The sequence below is a fragment of the Phragmites australis genome, chromosome 22 (assembly GCF_958298935.1).
Source record: "Phragmites australis chromosome 22, lpPhrAust1.1, whole genome shotgun sequence".
NCBI classification, from domain to species: domain Eukaryota; kingdom Viridiplantae; phylum Streptophyta; class Magnoliopsida; order Poales; family Poaceae; genus Phragmites; species Phragmites australis.
The window spans coordinates 1,912,163-1,925,486 of NC_084942.1; positions in this window are offsets into that span (position 1 = coordinate 1,912,163).

Below are 13,324 nucleotides of genomic sequence, written 5' to 3' on the forward strand. Positions count from 1 at the left end.
CCAGACGCCGACACGAAAGACGTCGGATTGGACGGGAAAGCTCGGTAGCTTGTTCGGTCGAGCTTGTGAGTTGAGCTGCTGGCTGTATATATGCACGAACCGAGATCGGCCGGTGAAGGTACGGCCGCGCCGGTTGGTTACGCGCGGTGGTTTAACTTGGCCAGAACTGCAAGAGAGTTGGCTGTTCCGGCCGGCGGCATGGGCAGCAAGCTCACATCTCTCGGCTTTTTATAAAGGCAAGGCAGGCGCTGACGGCGCACGGTTCGGTTACGCCGACCATTGCACTAAACAATCCGGAGCCGGACTCGATGATCAATGCTCCAACATCCGACCCGGCTGCAACTACATCTGCTGCATGTCGTCCTACGTCATCGCCCAAGGATCAACACAGACACATAAGGACTTAAAAAAAAACCACAGACACATAAGGTCACTCATAATGTTTTGTTTCTTATGTGATGTTTAAGAAGAAAGACAGAGTAAGAAATTGATGTTAAGAAATAAGCTTTCAATACGTACATGTGTCTTGCTAGTTTCTTAAGATGTTTCTAAACAATTTATTATCTCATAATTATCTAGGATTACTCAAAATACTAGTTTCTTCCATAAGAAACAAACTTCTTCTCTATCATCTTTAAATTACTTACCACATTATTTTTTTACTTATATGAATATATAATTAATATTAAAAAAACTAGCATCAGAAGTGGCCTAAGGACTTAAAAAAACAGACAAATAAGGACTTCCAAAAACACAGACAAATTAAACAGGCAAGCTGAGGAGGCAGGGAGCCCAAATGGAGATACAGCCCCATGCAACCCTTATGCAGGCGACGCCCCAAGCGGCCCATTGATTCTCCCTGCACCTGCAATAGTGGCAGGTATGACCAAACTGTTAGGATCCCGACAGGGTATCTACCCTCCCAGAAAGTTGGAACATCCGTATTGGTATGTGGATTTTAATTTTTTTTATAGGATCATGATCCTATGCGTATTATTGAGTGAATTGCGTGGGATCACATAAGCTCGGTAGGATCAAACATATGATCCCCATCCTGATAAATTTATTGTTAAGGTTTAAAATTAGGTAATACTTAAGATTAACCAAGTTAAATGATTGAATTGTAAATAAATAATATTTAAAACAAAGTTAGATTAAAAATAGTGTGAAAAAGTGCGCTTAAAAGTTGTTAGGACCGATTGAGTTATGACCAAGCTCTTAGGATCCAGACAGGCGACATGTATCTACCAGCCCACAAAGTTGGAACATACTATTGGTATGTGAATTTTTTTTTTATAGGAGTGTGATTCAATGTGTATTATCAAGTGAATTGTGTGGGATCGTATATGTCCGGTAGGATCAAGTATAGGATCCTGATCCTAGTAACTTTGTTGTTAGCGTTTAAAATTAGGTAATACTTATGATTAATTAGGTTAAACGATTGAGTTATGAATAAATAATATTTAAAACAAAGTTAAATTAAATTTTTTGTGAAAAGATGAGCTCAAATTTACAAAATTTGACTAAATTTATCAAAATCAACATTGTAAATATCCATTTCTTAGAATATATTATAATTATTATATTAAATATATGTATTTTAAAAATCTGATAGAATTGTGATTCTACAATCCGATCCTATCAAACAAAAAAAAAATCCTACCTAGGATTTGGATTCTAACAACTTGAGTATGACTAACTTGCCGACCAGGGCAGTACCTTAGTAATTTGTTTTAGAGAAATTCTACGATTCACCATCGAATAACCACCGATTCTATGATTTACCATCGAATAAATTTCGTTTACTTCTATACCATCGAATAAATGGTTCGATTCCTTATCTGCCATCGGCTCGTCTGATTTTTGAAGAATTCCGAGGCTGCCCTCCGCTGGACTCTTTCAGCTCATTATGAACAGTACCCGAGAGCACCAAAAAGTCAAAAAAAATGTCGATTTTTGTGCATGCTTTATAATTCATAATCAACCTATAACTGGATTCACCTAAAATACTGTGTAGAATTCAAAATAAAATTCCTCAAAATATGCTACTTTTATAATATATTTGAAAAATAACAGGATATCTTCGTGGATCAGGGATCAAACATGAAACAAGACATACGCGATGTATACAGGTTCGAGCTTCTAGTTGGAGTAATACCATATGTCCTATATGAATGATTACGTATATATATTTACTCGAGTATATGCAATATGGCTAACCTATTACAAGAAGTAGATCGGATAGTCTAATCTATGGCTAAAGTTGTCAAGTTCCTCTTGCACCAAGTTCCTGAAGCTTGCCTCGAATAGCTAGAAAAATAAGCCTCACAGGGAGGGGTGATGTACTGTCTCCTGTCTATCAGTAATCGATATGGAGTCTTTCTTACCGTCTAAGTAGATAGATCAGTCACAGATAATAACTTTTTTAAAAAATCAGGTAAGAAATCGAGACTTTTCTAATATACACCTTCTAGATTCTGAGAGTATCAGATACCACAGATTCAGTTCTTTAATATCTGAAGTTATTAAATATATACACAGTATATCCTGTCCGTATATGATATACTTCTTATACATATATACTCTAGTTAAATATTAGATAGCGGTGGCACTTAGTAAGACGAAGCGATGTATTGTACAAGCTGTCAGCGTCTCAGCGATGCTTTTAGCTTCTGCAATCTGTACAGACTTTATCAAAGCTTAGTCATACGGGGGACGATGCACCGTGCCTCCAACACATCTCTCCACCAAATTCCAGATTTGAGTACAACGGGCATGTTTGTTTGCACTTTTGATCATGGATTCTGATCCTAGAAGCTAAAGCTAAAATAAATATTTTCTTTTAATAATAAATTTTTTATTAATTCTTATCGTTACATTTAAGAGATACATCTACATAAGAATTTATCATCCATCTTTACATAACTCACGTGCACACAACCAAAAAAAACTACAAAGCATCATCAAAACCATAAAACAAGAGATAGCCTCCGAAAAGAGGGGGAAAAACAAATATGGCGCTTTCTCAAAGCGATTCTCACAATCAAAGCCAAATTGGTATTACAAAATCATCTTGACGATAGCATACAGAGAGTGAGGTTGGAGGAATCGGGGTACATCCAAAACCAAGATCATGCATATCGCATCGATGCATGTTGCCTACAATCCTACCAATTCCATGTCTTCGCGGCCATCATCCTCGGCTTCCAGGAAGATTGTGGCGTGAAGGTCGCCGCCGTTCACCCGGGACCGCGCCGTGCTTGCTTCCTCGTCCGAGTCACGGCGTACTCGAACCCGGCGATGCCGAGCTCCTCCAAGTCCCGCGAGTGTATCGGCTCCTCGGGCTGCGCCGCCCGTTCCACCTCGAGAATCTCCTGGCGGGCCTTCTGCCTCAGACGCGCAATCTCCTCCAGGCGCCGCCTCTTCAAAGCCTTCTTAGCCTCGTCGATCAGGTCGGTAGTCGAGCACTTCGTCTTCGTCTTCGCCGGCGCGGCGCGCTGCTTGACCAAGCGCTGCTTCTTCTCTGGCTCCGTGCTCTGCTGCGCCGCCTCCGACAAGGGCTCAGAGGGGGACATCTTCCTCCTCTTCGCTGCCGCCTCCTGACGTGGTTCGGCGGCCAAGAACCGCTCGTCCTTGCCGACAGGGGCTGCGGCGCTCTTGCTTGCGCCGCTGGACAAGAGCATCGCCTTCTTGTAGAGATCGCGAACGGCGTCGAGCTCCGTCCCCATCCGCTCCTTGAGGTGCTGCAGCGCTGGCGCAGGGACGACGAGCACCTCGCCGACACCAAAGCCCTCCCTGGTCTTGACGTCGAAGCCGCAGCGGGCGCGCTTCTGCGTGGGCGCAGAGTGCCCCTCAGCGGCGACGCGACGGGCCGACGTCTCTCGTACCATCTCGCCGCAAGCCGCAGCCGAGATAGTGGCGATGCCCCGCGGCCGCTTCAGGAACCGGCGCTCACCGGCGGTGGCGCCGAAGACGGGAGCGGCGCGAGGAGCAAGTGTGGTCATGGTTCGCCGCGAGATATCAAGAGAGTAAGGCACTTGCCGTGGATCCAATTCGCCGCAGGGAGGGAGAACAAGAGCCGGTGAACTGATGATGAATGGATCGACGAGTTGGAGACGACGATGCCCCGACATTTATGGCCCCGACCAGTGGCTTCGTATCCGAGTCGGCCGCGCTTGCGCTGCTGCTCCGATCGGATTGTCGGAATCCGATCGTGTTGTCGGATTCCGAGCCATCGTGAATACATTGCACGAAAATTCATGCACTTTCGTGTGATGTATGTCAGGTCGATGAACCAGGTGGGTGGTCTGAATCGGCCGTGAAGCTTCTCAGTCCGCAAATGCATCTCCACATCCGCTTGGGCACCCAGGACCTATTTCGGATGTTCATTTCTCAACTGATACTTATATATTTATTGATTATCTAATCAAGCCTACTTTCATCTTTCACACCAACATGAATCTCAACGTAAATAAACGATTATGATAAGATGCGCGTCCAAAAGGGCTAGTGAATTTTTTTTATTCCTCGTTAATTCAGACTACGAAGTCCATTCTGATTAATGATTATGTGTTTAGACCAGGAAAAACAATAGTATTTTGAAATTTTTATCCTTGATCGTTGTTGTGAGTCCAGTAAGCCCCAATTTTTTTAATCACACTTGAATTTGAAAAATTATAATCGGTTTCAATCAACTTTTTCCGTAGGAAGAGGGAAATATATTACTCGGAATAGGGGGCATTATAATCCTCACAGATCATGTGCGATATAAGGTTCGGAAAGTGACCCAAACACAGCCGTATGAACAATTCGACGTGCGTGATGATTCATGAGCTATTCTATTCTGAAACCGATTGCATTTTCCAATATGAATCTACCTCGATCATCCCAGTGAGCAGAAGCTGCACCTCCCTTGGCAGGAAGGCATATCTGGACCGATCTTCAATTCGTCGCCGGGATTCATCAACTTAATGAATGGAAGGCTATCAGTCTCCGTCATGACTGGCAAGTGAGACCATTGTAGAGCAAGTGACTGGCCCTCCAGTAAAGCAATTAGCTCCGCCTCAAGATCATCAGTTGAACAAAAATTTCCAGGAGCTAAACATGACTTCACCTTCTGGATCTTTAGCAACCACGCAAGCTCCGGTTTCCCTGTTTCAGGCATAAAGGAGCCCTCCACATTTACTTTAATCCATCCTAGCGGAGGAGCACACCATTTGGACTCTGGGCTTGAACTCCCAACTACACATCATATTAAGTTTGTAGACTAAGATAAAAATAGTTTAAATATCTAATATTAAACTAAAATAGAAACAAAATGACTCACTTAAATATTTTTGGTGTATCCATAGTTTCAACTCCACGGATTTCTAAAACTAGAAATACCTAGTTTTAAAAATTCTTAAACCTGAAGCTCTGTCAAACAGGCTCTTAGGTACTGACACTAGTGTCCAAGTGGAGTTTCTATCATCCAATCTGACATATTATGTACAATAAAATTTATCCTTTTTATTTCTTATTGTAAAAATAATATTTTTGCCTAATTTTTTGAGAGCTAAATCACATTATTCTCTACACCACAGTTTTTAAAGATTTTTTCATGATTATTTCGATAGTGTTTTAAAATTTGAGAGAAATGAAATATTTTTTTTATTTTTAAACATGTCGCCCGTTAAAAGAACAAGATGTTTATTTTTTAAAACCTACCACCCACTTTTCAACGGGCGACAATAGTCTATTTTTGCAATTTTTTCAAATGGTTGTGTACTTTTGTAATTTTTTGATTTTCAAAATATAAAAATAAAAAGCTCAACGACCCTGCACGGGTTAAACTTGTCGGAAAAGAAAATAATTCCTGGTGGAATTTGGACTCCAGTGCAGTTTTGCTCTTATGATGCTTATTAGACACAATTTAAACGAGCGTTCCTTTTTACTTGTGAATTTCTCCGATCACTGTGCTTTCCTCTGAGAGAAATTGAGTCACTGTATTTTACTTGTGAATTTCTCCGATCAGCACTTGACAATGGTTCCACGTTCTCGCCAAGTACTTCAAATCCAGTGCCAGATTTTGTAAAACCACTCAATCACAAAGTAGATTCAAGAGAAACACATTCAATGTCTTTCTTGTTACAAAATCAGTATCTTGAGGAGAGCATACAGAGAGTGAGGTTGGAGGAATCAGGGTACATCCAAAACCAAGATCATGCACATCGCATCGATGCATGCTGCCTACAATCCTATCAATTCCATGTCTTCGCGGCCATTATCCTCGGCTTCCAGGAAGATCGTGACGTGAAGGCCGCCGCCGTTCACCCGGGACCGCGCCGTGCTTGCTTCCTCGTCCGAGTCACGGCGTACTCGAACCCGGCGATGCCGAGCTCCTCCAAGTCCCGCGGGTGTATCGGCTCCTCGGGCTGCGCCGCCCGCTCCACCTCGAGAATTTCCTGGCGGGCCTTCTCCCTCAGACGCGCAATCTCCTCCAGCCGCCGCCTCTTCAGAGCCTTCTTAGCCTCGTCAATCAGGTCGGTAGTCGAGCACTTCGTCTTCGTCTTCGCCGGCGCGGCGCGCTGCTTGACCAAGCGTTGCTTCTTCTCTGGCTCCGTGCTCTGCTGCGCCGCCTCCGACAAGGGCTCAGAGGGGGACATCTTCCTCCTCTTCGCTGCCGCCTCCTTTGGTGGTTCGGCGGCCAAGAACCGCTCGTCCTTGCCGACAGGGGCCGCGGCGCTCTTGCTTGCGCCGCGGGACAAGAGCTTCGCCTTCTTGTAGAGATCGCGAACGGCGTCGAGCTCCGTCCCCATCCGCTCCGCGAGGTGCTGCAGCGCTGGCGCAGGGACGACGAGCACCTCGCCGACACCAAAGCCCTCCCTGGTCTTGACGTCGAAGCCGCAGCGGGCGCGCTTCTGCGTGGGCGCAGAGTGCCCCTCAGCGGCGACGCGACGGGCCGACGTCTCTCGTACCATCTCGCCGCAAGCCACAGCCGAGATAGTGGCGATGCCCCGCGGCCGCTTCAGGAACCGGCGCTCACCGGCGGTGGCGCCGAAGACGGGAGCGGCGCGAGGAGCAAGTGTGGGCATGGTTCGCCGCGAGATATCAAGAGAGTAAGGCACTTGCCGTGGATCCAATTCGCCGCAGGGAGGGAGAACAAGAGCCGGTGAACTGATGATGAATGGATCGACGAGTTGGAGACGACGATGCCCCGACATTTATGCCCCCGACGAGTGGCTTCGTATCCGAGTCGGCCGCGCTTGCGCTGCTGCTCCGATCGGATTGTCGGAATCCGATCGTGTTGTCGGATTCCGAGCCATCGTGAATACAGTGCACGGAGTTTCATGCACTTTCGTTTGATGTTCATTCGAATTCCATTCTTATTAATGATTCTGTGTCCAGACCAGGGAAAACTATAGTATTTGAAATTTTTATCCTTGATCGTTGTTGTGATTCCAGTAAGCCCCGTTTTTTTAATCATACTTGAATTTGAAAATTCCTAATCGAGGAAAGCCAATAAACCATAAATTTTGAAGGAGCGAAGCAATATAATCTTCAAACACAAAAAGCAGCAGGTGTGACCATATTGTGAAGCACATCATTACCGAGGCCAAGTAATGAGGACATGCCTAGCATTCACTCATCTTCAAATGAAACTCCACTTGATATAGCTGGTCCAATTACAAGGAGTAGAGCTAAACAATTGCAGAAGGAAATTCATTCTCAGGTGAACGCTAACCTTATGTTTAATAATCAGTCTATGTTGAATGAGCCTATGCTTTTGAGTTCTTGTTTCAATGTCCTTAGGAATGATGGAGTGTATGAACCAGCATGGGATCAAGATGGATTCAAGCCTCTGGACATCTGAACCAAGAAGCCTATGGTGTGCATGAATAAAATGGTGGTTCATCACCTTAGCATGGGAATGCAACCAGAAGCTAGATGACTGACACATGGTACGAATTCCAAGCATCACTGCGGACAGAATACAAGGAGTTAGACGGTGTTCTATAAGTGGATGGAAGCGTCTTCAAGTCTACTTTCCAGCCCATCAAACGGTTCATTATTTGGACGTCCCAATAAGGAGTTATGCTCATTTTAGTAACTGCTGCCAGAAGCTGAAAAGACGCGCGAACCAGCCACGAAATCCATTAGAGCATGCGCATGCAGCCATTTACTCAAAGCTGAACGCCCCTATCTCTATATCTTGTACTAGACAATGAAAAGACAGATCTTATTTTTATTGAATTCAGAATACACAAATTCGTGGAGTTTGTTTATGCGTGAGTCTTGAGAGGCTTGCAACATTTGTTCTTTCGACCCCTGAGGGAGTTGTAGAACGCCGAACTGCGGTTCACCCAGTTCGTGCCTTCACGTCTATAGGGCGTGATTGCGTGGGCTGTTTCGTCGATACGTGGAAGGGTGATTGTCTCGGTAGTTCGTCGCGTGGACAGCCTCGCGGTGCGCTGCCTCTTCACCAGGTCACGCAGCGACAATTTATCAAGTTCGCAGATCCTACGAGAAGATCGGGCCACAACAACTTGCTACACGTGCTGCCTAGGCGTGTGCTTATCATCTGGTATCAAAGCCTCCGTTTCCTCAGTAGGATTGTTCTTATTTTTGGTAGGATAGATTTTATATACCTACTGTCCACTAATAGCCAAAAAGAAAACCTACAGCCCAAATTCATACGTGCTACTGATTTTGTAGTTTGCTTTATCGAGTTTTAATCCTTTAAGATTTGTCTAGTTGCTGAATTTTTTTCCCCCTCATCGTTCTACCTGATATCTTTGTTCCATCCCATCCTTGATCTGATCGTCATTGCTTGCTGCATATATATAAACAAAAAAATACCCACCCGTCCCACCCTTGTTTTCTACCCGCCACATATTCCCCTCCCGAGTTTCTTGTTTTTGTGCTGCACCATCCATCTTGGTTGATCCTTGTGCGCCCTCTCAGTTGAAAGTTGTGCTGTGTTGTCACAAATGTTAAAAGAAAAGATGTATATTGGTCAAAAGAAGGACTGAAAACAACGAGTTCTTGTTCAAAAAAAAAAGGAAAGAAAAGAAATAAAAGAGAATTGTGTTCAGCACACCAAAAAGGGGTTTGGGCAGCAACAAGTTTTGTTTGGTGCAATTGGTGTTCATCTATCCACTTCCTACATCTTGTTCCTTTCTTTGTGCATCTTTTCCTTTATATTCAGCAACTTAGACTTGTGTTCTTGGATTATTATTCGGTTTTGCATCACTACATTTTTCAGCGCATTCCACTTACATATTACCCCACCAAGCTCCACTTAAAAAGCACCGTGAGTTATTGCACCGTCGTCGCTGTTACAATCACTCTTCCACTACAAATTGCAGCCCCGGTTCTTGCTCTTTTCAGGGAGAGAAAGAACTTGTTTTGTAAGTGGTGAGGGAGTGATTCCACATATATTTTGTCCTATTACTTTCTCCCTTTGTTACTAACATGGCAGGAAATGAAGATTCCCCTTCTCACACTGTTTCTGCTCAAGAAATTCAGGAAGTGCGTGCACAAATGCAACAATTGATGCAAGGGATGCAAGCGCTTCAACAATCACTACAGCAGCAACACGGGGAGCATCCACCTCATGATGATGAACACATTGAGGATGATGATCAACATGCCGGTGGCGGTGGTGGTGGTCATGGCCAAGGATTCGCTGCTGGTTTTGATAACTTTGTAGGTGGTCGTGGCCGAGGATTTGCTGCTGGTTTTGGTCGTGCACGACGTGTCCCTGTTGGGCATCCTCTTGATTTTGATGCTGAAACATTTTCAAATTATAGTGCTGAACATGGAGGTGATCCTTATGGTCGCCGTGGTGCATATGATGATCATGGTGGTGACAACTTTGGCCGTTTTGGAACCCGTGGTCGTTATGGTGATCACCGTCGGCGTCATCATGAACGACGTCACAATGATGATGGTTTGGGCAAGGTTAAAGTGTCCATTCCTCCATTCAGCGGCAAGGAGAATGCTGATGATTACTTTGAATGGGAAACCAAAGTGGAGCAACTATTTGATTTGTATGAATACCCTGCTGAAAAGAAGGCAAAGCTTGCAGCCATTGAGTTCAAAGGCTATGCCATAACTTGGTGGAATCAGATCCGTACTGAATATCATAGAGTTGGGCATGACCGTATAACTTGGGAAGACATGAAGAGGGAAATGCGACGTCGTTTTGTTCCTGCATATTATTCTCGTGACCTACATTTGAAGCTGAAACGTCTTGTGCAAGGTACTCGTACTGTTGATGAATATTTTCAAGAATTGGAAATGTGTTTACTTCGTACAGGGATAACTGAAGATGAGGAATCCACAATGGCCCGGTTTATGGTTGGCCTCAATAAATCCATTGCTGATAAAGTGGATATGACAAATTACACTTGTCTCACTGAGTTGGTTCATTTTGCAAAGAGGGCTGAACGGCAAGTTGCTACGTCTTACAAATACAATGCTTCATGGCGTCATTCCCAACAGCAAGGGGATGTCACGCCTCAATTCCAACAGCAAGGAGCTGCAACGCCCAAATCCTCATCTCGTGGAGCAAATAGATCTATTCCAACTTCTTCGAAACAATTGGATGCGAAAGGTAAAGCTGTGAGTTCAAATCAGCCCACTTCTTCTACTGCAGCCACCCAACGCAAGACAAGCAAGATTGAGTGTTTTAAGTGTGGTGGTCATGGGCATAAGCAAGCTGAATGTCCCAATCGTCGTACTATTATTGCACTTGCTGATGGTTCTTATGATTCACAAAGTGAAGAGGAGGACGAGTTTACCACTGTATTTGCAGATCTTAATCTTGACACTTGTGAGTATTCAGCAGAGGATGGTACATTTGAGCTAGGTCTGAATTGTTTAGCCATTCAACCTATTCCAACTTTTGCTCACAATGACATATTACACGATGTAGTTTCTCCATCTTCCGACGAGATTACTAGTGCTGATTTTGATGAGTTGCTTGCTGATTTTCCTGATTTGAAGCCTTCTATAATGAACACACCATCTCCTTCTTTGGTGGTTAGGCGAGTTCTTTCCACTCAATTTGTTGCTGCTGAACAAGGACAACGCCATAATTTGTTTCAATCCCGATGCAAAGTGAAAGGACAAGTGTGCCGTTTCATCATAGATGGTGGGAGCTGCAATAATATTGTTAGTGCTTTGCTTGTTGATAAGCTTGGTTTGCAGCCACGTCGCCATCCACATCCATACCATATGCAATGGTTGAATAATTCTGGGACAGTTAAGGTTTCAGCGATGATTCGTTTGTCATTTTCTATTGGTGATTATCATGGAGAGGTTGATTGTGATATTGTCCCCATGCAAGCATGCCATTTGCTGCTTGGTCGGCCCTGGCAATTTGATGTGGACTCGGTGCATTTTGGACAGTCTAACAAATACACTTTCATTCACAATGACAAGAAGGTGGTTCTTGTTCCATTATCTCCAGAGGAGATACATACTTCAGATATGGCTCGCAAGAAAAGAGAGGAATCAGACAAAAGAAAATTGAGTGAGACCCCCAACCCAAGTAAGGGAGAGAGTTCTAACCCATCCAGCCACATAAAGCCTCATGCCAATCCTAAACAGCCACGCCACACTGAGTGTCTCTTTGTGAGCAAGAGTGATTTGAGAGAAGTGAGAAACACCACAGCCCCATTCTTTGTGCTCTTGCACAAGGAGGTCCTACTTTCAACTAACAATTTACCTTCATCGCTGCCTAGTGTTGTTCTTGATCTCTTACAGGACTTCGAAGATGTTTTTCCCGATGAGATACCAGCTGGACTTCCTCCACTCCGTGGAATTGAGCATCAAATTGATTTAGTACCAGGTGCTTCGCTTCCAAATCGTCCAGCCTACCGCACCAATCCTGAAGAAACAAAGGAAATTCAGCGACAGGTAAAAGAGCTTTTGGACAAAGGGTATGTTCGTGAATCCTTATCACCATGTGCAGTTCCCGTTCTTTTAGTCCCAAAGAAAGCTGGCTCTTGGCGCATGTGTGTTGATTGTCGTGCTATCAATGCTATAACTGTTCGATATCGCCATCCCATTCCACGACTTGATGACATGTTAGATGAATTGAGTGGTTCTATCATTTTCACCAAGATAGATTTGCGTAGTGGTTATCATCAAATCCGCATGAAACTTGGTGATGAATGGAAAACAGCGTTTAAAACTAAATTTGGTCTCTATGAATGGCTTGTGATGCCATTTGGCTTGACAAATGCTCCTTCAACTTTTATGCGCTTAATGAATCATATTTTACGAGCTTTCATTGGCAAGTTTGTAGTTGTTTATTTTGATGATATTCTGATCTATAGCAAATCATTTGATGAACATCTTGATCATATCCGTCAAGTACTTGCTGTTTTGAGGGAAGAGAAATTGTATGGCAACATTGCTAAGTGCACCTTTTGCACAGACCGTGTTGTTTTCCTTGGCTTTGTTGTTTCCGCAGATGGTATTCAGGTTGATGAAGAGAAGGTTAAAGCAATAAAGGATTGGCCTACACCGGTAAATGTGAGCCAAGTTCGAAGCTTTCATGGTCTTGCAGGTTTTTACAGGCGTTTTGTTAAAGATTTCAGCATGATCGCTGCACCCCTCAATAATTTGACAAAGAAGGATGTTCCATTCAAGTGGGGAGATGAACAAGACCAAGCCTTCAATGAGCTGAAAACAAAGCTTTGTGAAGCACCGCTGCTACAACTTCCTGATTTTGGTAAGACATTTGAGATCGAATGTGATGCAAGTGGTATTGGCATAGGAGGTGTACTGCTGCAAGAAGGTAAACCTGTTGCCTACTTTTCTGAAAAGCTAAATGGTCCACATCTAAATTACTCAGTTTATGACAAGGAGCTTTATGCGTTAGTTCGTGTTTTGGAAGTTTGGCAACATTACTTGTTCCCTAAAGAATTTGTAATCCATTCTGATCATGAAGCTTTGAAATATCTTAAAAGCCAAGGCAAGCTGAACCGTCGACATGCTAAATGGATTGAGTTCATTGAAACGTTTCCCTATGTTGTCAAACATAAGCGTGGTAAAGATAACATTGTTGCCGATGCCTTGTCTAGAAGATGTGCATTGATTACACAACTAGATACAAAAGTGCTTGGTTTGGAATCCATTAAAACACTTTATGCTGCTGATGCTGATTTTAAAGAACCTTTCTCTCGTTGCATTGATGGAAAAGGTTGGGATAAATATTATGTGCATGATGGCTTCTTATTTCGGACTAACAAAATATGCATCCCAGCTTGTTCGATTCGCCCAGTTCTTTTGCAGGAAGCACATGAAGGTGGACTAGCTGGTCATTTTGGTG